The sequence below is a fragment of the Anthonomus grandis genome, chromosome 6 (assembly GCF_022605725.1).
Source record: "Anthonomus grandis grandis chromosome 6, icAntGran1.3, whole genome shotgun sequence".
Lineage (NCBI taxonomy): Eukaryota > Metazoa > Arthropoda > Insecta > Coleoptera > Curculionidae > Anthonomus > Anthonomus grandis.
Genome location: NC_065551.1, coordinates 2,908,461 through 2,918,459, shown reverse-complemented (window position 1 = coordinate 2,918,459; position 9,999 = coordinate 2,908,461).

The window sequence follows — 9,999 nt, the reverse complement described above, 5'->3', positions numbered from 1 at the left end:
AACCTGACACCAGTACTAGAAAAATTGGTCTGCAGCTACATGTCAATCATATGACGGTATGGACTATTTTAAAAGATCAGTTATTATATCTATATTACGTACTAATCCAACTACTAATCCAGGCCCTATTACAACAAGATTTTCGTAAGCGTCTTGAATTTTCTCGTTGGATGTTAGAAGTCATTAAGCAAAACCCTAATTTTCCCAGAGAGGCAATCATTAATAACCACATTTGAGCAGATGAAAATCCCCATACCATAGTTGCAGCTCATCACCAACAACAATTTTCTTTAAATGTATGGATTGGAATCATTGGAGACCACCTTATTGGTACACATTTTCTATCACAGAGATTGAATGGGGAAACATACACTCGTTTTCTCCAAAACATACTTCCAGGACTTCTTGAGGCGGTACCCCTAGATATTAAAAGAGTAATGTGGTTTATGCACGATGGGGCTCCTGCCCATTTTACTTTATTAATAACATAAATTACTTTATTAACGACTCACGTCGTTATTTAGACGAAACATATATAAATCGTTGGACAGGCCGAGGCGGTCCTCAGTTTTGGCTACCTCGGTTACCAGATATGAATCCACTAGATTTTACCACATGGGGACTTGAGAAATCGAATCATTAATTCATGTGCAATTCAAAATTCTCCCGGAATTTTTTATCGGATTCGTCGACAAATGCGGCGACGTATAGCCTCTTGCATAATGGCAGAAGCTGATCATTTTCAAAATTTTTTATAATTATTTAATTTCTTTTCGTTTCATTTGGTTTAAAACAAAAATTAGAATTACATCTAAACATTAATAATAAACACGTAATACATTTAGGTAGATGGATTAAATTTTTTTAATCGTATACGCAACTTCAGACAAAAGAAAGTCAAGAGATCAAATTTGCTCAGAAATAAATGGAAATTACAAAAACAAAATTTTTTTTTAAAAAAGTAGTATACCATATTTTTCATCAAAAATATTTAGTTTAAACCTATATCAAATTTTATTAAAATACATATATTTTTCTTCAATCTTTACCACCCGGTATCTCAAAAGTTACGCCTTTTAGGACATACGTTCATATAAAGTTTTTTTGTTAAAATTTGCCCAAGAATCAGCTCCTGAATTTATTCGCATCTATTTATTTACACCCTGTATAAATTAGGATCCAAATACATTTTGTGTCATATATATCCTATATCTAAGCCTTACCGTCTTTTATATATCGAAATATTTATGTCAAAAATTACGTATCAAATTTTCCTATAAGGAGATCTTTATAATTATATTTAGGTCGGGTTTATTATAGAGGGGAACTAATTTTAATAGACTTTATATGCAATTTCGATAATTATTAATTAATACAGGATGGTCAAAAGAGAAGAATATAAATGAAATTTATTATACCGTCTAAAATTGACGAAAACAAAGAAAACACAAAGTCCACGCTCTCACAACATATAATCACAGGCTACAAGTATTTAGCTCTAGCTAGACCATCATTAGCCATCATCAGCCTAAAATCAAAAATATTAGTCAAAACAAAACTAAAGACTCGACTACTAATAAAATTAAATGTTTACCTTGCACCTTTACTTTTATTTATATTTATTAATGATGTTGTCCTGTGTTCTTTCAATTATGCAATTCTGCTATATGCAAATGATTTAAAAATATTTAAAGAAATTCACAGCAAAGCTGACATAATTCTTTAGAACGGGTTCAACAAACTTCAAGGGATGGGGGGGGGACATCAACACACACATTTTTTGTCTATGTCCGCGAATAGGCCATTTAAGCTCTAGAGCAAAAAAACTGTTTTCGGTACTATTAGTTTGCTCATTAACTGAATCTCTGTTTGCAGTGCATTTTAACCATTATTTTCTTTATTAACAAATAAATTATTGTTTATAATAGTTGCTCGAAATGCCTACTATTTGGTTCAATTCAAAGTTTGTTTCGTTAGGTCATTGAGTTGCGAACTCTTCGGAACATAGGTACAGCTACCTATAATTCTTGCTAGCAGATCTTCCTCATTAGGAACAGATGTTTCTTAGACTAAGACCAAACTTGTCAAATAACCCCAAAGAAAAAAAAACTAGGAGGTTGGGATCAGGAGAACGCGCGGGCCAGATAACGGGACTTCCTCTTCCAATCCATCGTTAAGTAAATCGGTAATCTAAATACCGGCGCACGTTTGCACCAAAATGTGGAGGTGCCCCGTCATGTTGAAACCACATGTTATTTGTAAGGTTTATAGGAATGCTTCGCAATATTCGAGGCAAGGAATTTTGTAGAAAATGGAGGTCCGCATTCAAACGGACAGGCAATAAGTAAACAATTATATTCTGTCAAAAAATACCAGCCCAGATTTTTACAGAAAATTATTGTTGGTGGCCGATTACATTCGAATTTTCATCATGCCAAATAGGGCTGTTTCTGGTATTGAAGTAACCATCACGCGTAAAACATGCCTCATCTAAAAATAATATTTTTTCATAATCAGGCTCGTTAAAATTCAGAAACCATTTGCAAAAAGCCCACTGGTGTGGATCATATTTATAATTTAAATCTTAATGAAAAAGGTACAAAAGTTATTCCTGGAAGATTCAATATACTAAATTTCTAGATGATCCTAGAATTTATATGATCTGGTGTGAAATTACATGAACACTTGTAAATTGGTTATTTTCCACACGCGATACATCCTTCTTCTTCGACCTGAACTGTACGAACTGCTCTTGGTCGACCAGCTCCACCAGGGTCCCCCCCTCCAAAGCGACGATGGATAGAACAGATTGTATGGTGTCTACGATTTGGATATCTTTCTTCGTACAAGCGAGCACTGCAAACAGCGCTTCAGTTAATGAGAAAAATAATAGTATTAAACACAGTTTTTTTTTGTCTAGAGCTCAAATGGCTTATTTGCGGACATATGCTTACTGGACAAAAAATATTTGTTTTGATGTCCTCTACCACTGCTTGAAGTTTGTCGGTATATTTTTGGGACACTCTGTACTTACGTAGTCTATTTAAAATATTTTTTCTAGTTTACTTTTTATCATGTCATCTTGAGTTTTTGAATATTTATGTGATTTTTATTGTTAGCCTACTATGCCCACTTACATTGTATGTCAATTCGATCTCTACTAGTTTCAGGGCTTATAATGTTTAAGTTTCTTATCTTTTTTTGCTATAAACACAGTATAATAAATTGGCACTGTACACATAAATAAATAATAAATGGGACACTTGGTATTTATCAGCATGTATTAATCCAGTCCCGGACATGGGCCTATTCCATTTCCTTCTATGGTCACTGTTTTATTCTGAGAGCATCCAGTTCTTTCCCGCCCTTCTCTCTATGTATTTAATTTAGCCTGGGTCTGCCTCTGCTTCTCTTTGTTCTCCACTGTATAATGAATTTCGTCTATTTCTCATCATTTTGCCCAACGCAACTGCAATTGATTCTCTGACGTCACTCATTTTGGTTCTTATCTTGATATTCTCGTTTCTTTATTTATTACTTAAGCGAATTCCCATCATCGCACCCTCCATCACACGTTGAAAAACCCGTAGTTAATGTGGACTTTTCTTTGTCATGGTGTCGAGCCCGTACAATATAACTGGTAATACGAATGCATCGTATATTTTCCGTTTCAGATTAATTAGTATCTTCGGTTCTTTGAAAATATATGCGAGTTTTCTAAATGCTACCCATACCAAACTGATTCACCTCCTTTCTCGGCTGTCTGCATTGGTTGTCTTTGCCTATCCTGATACTGTGTCCCAGATAAATATATATTCTTCCACAAGTTGAAGTGTAAGATTAACGATTTGATATTGATGTTTTCTGGAGGTTCATTTCTATTCCTACCTTCTTTAGTTCGTATACCATAGTGGAAAATTCGTCCGGATCAGTGCTCATGATCACAATGTCGTCGGCGAATCGGAGATGACTCAAAAATCTCCGGTCTATATTGACTCCCTTTTGTTGCCATGTCAAGTTCCTACACGCGTCTTCTAATGCCAGGGTAAATCATTTTTAGAGAAATTGAATCGACTTGTCTTACCCCTCTATAGAGATCTTTTCGATCGTTATATTTTCGTCTACATTGACGTATATTGTAGTGTAGCCCCCTTATAGATATCTTTAATGAGGTTGATATATTATCTTGAGTCAATCCTTTCATTACCTTTTGCCTCCAACACCGCCCAGGGTTCCGCCGGTACACTTGGTATATTATTACGTATTTCGATAGACAAGAATATTCTCATAGCAACAATACCATATTTGCTACTTTTTGTTTTATTATTAAAGAAGAAATCTTCAAGAAATCTTGGTATATACTTCTTTTTTTTTAAATAGCACGTAATTAGGAACAACCACTTTTGAAATACAGTTTTTTTCCAAATAATTTGATTTGGTAACTGACGACTAATTTCCAATTTAATATTTTTCTATGGTAAGAATACTATAGTGTTTAATTCTAAATTGCATCAGATGACCGTGAGGGCGCGGCGTTATAAATCAGTCAAGTGATCCTACACTACTTGTCATTTGCAAATTGTTAATTAATAAATCATGCCGGGACGATTGAATTACGTACACGAAGATGATTTATTTGTTATTTACGAAGAATGTAAGAAAGTTATTTTAAGGATAGAGTAGTGTTGAATTGAATTGTAAGGCAGTGGGAGAATTCGTCGCGCCCCACCAAGAATTACCAAAAGCTTTAGAAGAACCAATGGTTTGAAGGATTTAATGTTGCTGGCTAAACTATAGATTAAACACGCGTAAGTCCTGCGCACTCCCCGATAACGAGGTCTGCAGTTTCATCCTACTCCCAACACCACCAACATTCTGGGTTTTCCACAATACCATGGGTGTGGAGATGGCATGTTAAATACCAGTGTATGGTTAGAAGACATGTCACCATTGATTAAATTGATTAAAGCCAACTGTTTCCATAACAAATGAAATCTCAGAAGAGCAGTTACCAGAAGATGTCCACATCAGTATTTCCCAATAACTATTGCGGGCAATTTAAACTCTACAAACACCCTTTGAGATTGCAAAAGAAACAATGTTGCAGGGAAATTGCTCTCCTCTCAGTGCAGCGCTAATAGAATACAAATCCTTTCTCCCATAGAACCAACCCACTATTCCTATAATAGCGCAGATTTTTTAGATATATCCCTTGAAAAAAACACCCCTTTCCATAATCAAATTAAAAACATCAATAATGTTGCCTCTGACCATACCCCAATAAAATTGAAACAAAAAAAAACCAATTTTATTGGGGTATGGTCCGGTAATTCTATTAGGAAATCCCCGTTACCAATCCAACTATATCAGCTACAAACTGAAAAAAAATTCCAAGATTTACTAAATTCATATTGATACACCCAGAAGGACCATGATTTAGCCGCTATGCAGATCAAATAAAATTAAAGAAACCTATAGCTATTAATGCATATTAAAACTTAATTCAAAAAAAGAAATAACCTAATTGAAAAGTTTCAAATCACTTTTAACCGATAATTAAAACGAAATGAAAATTATCTTCGAAAACAAATGAAAATTGTAAAGAAAATTATAATTTTTATAATAACTACTTATCCTGCAACATAAAAAATAAAAATGATGAGATTTATAAACATCTTATTGTAAAGACCTGTGTAATATTATGAAATGTCGGAAAGAATATAGTATTATATTTAATCCTTTCACTTCCGGTGGAATTAAAACCGCCAAGCACATAATCATAAAAGGAAACCGCTGCAGAGAGATCCCTTAAAAAAAAAGAAAGCGTTCTATATAATATAATTGAATTCTTTGCTAACATTGGTTTTTTTTTGCGTTAATTCGCTTTTTAATTTATATAATTTGGTTTAGTTTGTGCACTTGCGAAAACCCTTTTTTAAACTTAGATCTGAGTATTACTAAAATCTAAATATGTATTTTTGGTACTTCTTACGGTACTTTTGTTCTTCAATACGTTATTATAAAAAATGGACTATACAGTTTTTTTTTGGCTTGATTTGCATATTACACTTAAAAAACACTTTATTTGTTCTTTAAACTTACTTTCGCCCTGTTTATGAGAACATGATTTACTGTACAAACATGCTTAAATTTTTTTTTTTTTTTAAAGGTCTTGGTTTTGTTAAATAGGTCTTTTTTGCTTTAGTATAAACATAGATTTTTTTTTTATTTTTATGTTTATTACGATAAATATTATAATACTGTCGTGTCCAAATTAATTACACTCAGTACACATAATTTCCACTGTCATAATTTCTAAACAATTAATAATTACTAGTCAACTTCACAACCGAATTTGCGAAGCACAAAATGCAACCTTAGCAATTGTGCGTATTTCATCTTTATTTTACTATGGGTCATTGACATAATTTATAGGTATAAATACAGGCTCGAAATCTAGGGACAAAATAATAGGGAGATCATCAGTTATTCGATAACCACTTCGTGCTGATCCTCTACCCTCAGGTAGGAACCGGTTGGACCATAAGCCACTGGTTTTTACCTAGGGGTAAAATATCCTTGTAAGGGGGTAACTCTGCCCTTTGGGTGAACCGACAAATTACCTGCCGTTACCCAGTCGGTCTCCTTACCTGAGGGAAGAGTTGGCTCGGATAGCTAGGTTCCGGGGAATCCCGAGGCATAGTTATCCAAAGGGTTGGGTTTAAAACTATTTCTTAATTTAGGTATTTTTATTGTTGATAACGCTTCTCAGCTGAAAACCAATAGACAAAGTTACACCCTGTACTACCCTTGGTCTTTTGTGGTAAGGCCCTTTGTACAGCCTAAGGCGATAATGTATTGTACATTTGTCAAAGAAATTAAGTCGTTTTCCTCGAGCTATCTGTCCCCTATCCCCGTACGCCGCGCATAATCAAGGAGCCAGAAAGGCTCCTTGGGTTGATTAATATGATAATTAAAGGGCCAGTAGTGACCCTTTAATTAGTAAAAAATTAAATTAGTTTAAATAGTAATAAAGGATTAAATATAGCGCATTTAATCCTTTATCCATAGTTTGTTTTGTTGGCGTTAAACTTAGTTGATTATTCACGGAACAAAACAACAGGATAATTCTTAAAATTAAATCAAAACAAACATAAAATAATAGAAAGGTAATAATTACGCATGTCATAACTCGGCACGACATAAAAAGCTTGCAGCTTGCAAACAATTTTGTCCACTTCAGTAGAATTAGTTATAATACCTTAACTACTATATCCTCAATTAGTAAAAAATGAATGTAGTTAAAGATTACCTAACTGTTACCTCTAAAATAGATTTTGAATGTGGATGAATACTTCGAATGATATTTATAATATTAAATACGTTGAAAACGTCTTGTTGATAATAAAATTCTTTATATATATACAAGAGTTCTTCATTAGTACTCAAATTCAAGTAGGCCCTGGCCCTGCAAAGTCATGCTATAGCGTTGTATAGCACAGCAGAAGTTTTTTTTAATGACAAATTAATATACAGTGTGGTGACTTTAACTGGAATAAATTCAGTTAAAACTAATCAAAATTTATCTCGCAAAATTCCTGAGACCCGTCGATTTTTGTTTATTTTTTTTCACATTTCAAGATAGTTTTTGTATTTTTTCACCTACAGGGGGGGTCCAAATTAACCCAAACTTTTTTTTTTCAAATGGAAAGCCACTTTTTTTAAACTCTCATTGAAAATAGCCCTTTTTCTTGATTAAATTGCCCTATTTACTTTTGTGATTATCTAAAGGAGAAATACGAAAAAAAAAAATAAAAACCCTTAAATTATTAAAAGTCTCGAAATATTTTGTGTTGGTAAATTTTTGGCGTGTTTGTTTATTTTATTGGTATCGAGACATTTCCTGACATTGTTGTAGTGTCACTGTTAAATTGAATTTCAACCAGTTGTTAAATGAGTTAGCTTATATTGAAAAAATGCCTTATTTATCCGAATCCCACAAGACTGAAATCTTAATGATGATTGGTTATGGGGACAGAAGTCGTACTCAGCTAGAGGTTGTCCACTTATTCAGGCAGAAATATCCAGATTTGCCACTTATTAACCAAGGTACGGTTAGTATGGTCAAAATTCAAAAAAATTACATTAAGTTTATCACCCTGTATCTTGGCTATCTATGACTTTCGGACTAGGAAAAATTACCTAATTTTTTTTTAAAGAAATCTGCTGGTAAATTAATTACCATTATTTATGGGACATCCTGTATAAGCGCGTAATAATAATATTTGGTATGATATGTCTAATTTTTTCGCCTACAATAAAACGAAAATAAATCTTATGATAGTTCAGCATGAAAACCTGCTTGCTCTTTTATTGCTCGGGATTCTCTTTCTGATGATTTTAAGAATTTATCCATATAATCTACTGAAATACATCTGTACATAAAGGGTGTTTCGGGAGAAAAGGGAAATATTTTGGGAACATGTTCAGAAGTTTAAAATAAGATAAATTAACCCATATGTTTTAATCCGATTCTCAACCGTTTCTGAAATAATTGGTTTTGAAGTTTTTTGTAGGAATTTTTATTTTAAAAGCAATACAAACAAATACTAATAAGAAAACAAAATTCCACTAATTTAAAATGTTTTCGAAAATACCCCCACCAACTTCAAAGCAAGCTGCAGCACGTTTGTTAAGCGCTCGTGTTGCACGTTTAATTGCTTGGGGATTATTTTTAATAATATTTGAAGCATTCAAAATTTGATTGTGAAGTCCTTCTACGGTTTCTACTGGTGTTTCGTACACTAGAGCTTTCATCCACCCCCCAGAGGCAATAATCCAGTGGATTTAAATCTGGTGACCTCGGTGGCCAAACTTGAGGTTCTCTTCTGCCAATCCAACGATTAGGAAAACGATTGTCTAAGAAATTACGCACTCGGCGACTAAAATGAAGCGGGGCTCCATCGTGTTGAAAATACCTTCGGTGTCAAACAATTAGCGGAACATCATCCAACATTTGTATTAAATGGTCTTCCAGAAAGCGTAAATATCCTTCTCCAGTAAGACGCTCATCTAATACCAAAGTTAGTTAAGTTATTATTTTAAAATGATGGCCAATCAAATAAATCCTAAAACGTTTTAAACTTTCAATTACGGCAAGTATTTTTAGCTCTATAGCTATGGCAAACCTGCTCTGCCAGACTAGTGACTTTATTAAAATATGCAACCGCTTTAAGTTGACGGCTGTCGTGAACTTGAAAGAATATTCCGCCTTGCGGAATGCTTTAAATTTGCGGTTGTTCAGATATTTCACGATAAAAAAAGTGAAAAAACTTTCTGGCGACATAAGATTAACCCTTAGATTACGCACTACCCTTAATATTGTTAGAGATTACTCGCAGCCAGGTATTTTCAAATGGCGATCATCAAAGCCATAGACGCCGAAGAAATCTACCGAGTGGTGCGTCTGCGTCGCCGAGCGTAACATAGGAAATCCCATGTAAATTTTAAGGGGGTCAATTATTGGCTTCCCTGTACATTTTACAGAAAAAATGTAATATAACTTTTTGAAGAGACGAATCTGGCAAACCCTCGTGCAAAATTTCAAAAAATTTTAATAAGCAAATTTTGTAACAAATACATTGGCCAGTCTGGAAGAAAAATTTCTACACGCATTAAAGAACACGTAGCGCTTTTTGAAAAATTTAAAAATACCAATGTCAGTGATACCAAATCAGCGTTTGCGAAGCATTTGCTGGCCTCTACTCATAATTTTTCTCCGGGGGTGGAAGCTGAAATGCTTCATGGTAACTCTTATTATCTTGGTAACCCTAAAGGTAAGAAGCTTGACCTTTTGGAGAAAATGGAAATTACAAAAGCTAAAAAGAGTCCTGTTCTCGTGTGTGTGAATGACGTGTTTACTTTTGAACCTAATTTAATTTTTAACAATTTAATTTAGCTAAGTTTCGTTTTCCTTGTAGTCACTTTCTTCAATTTACA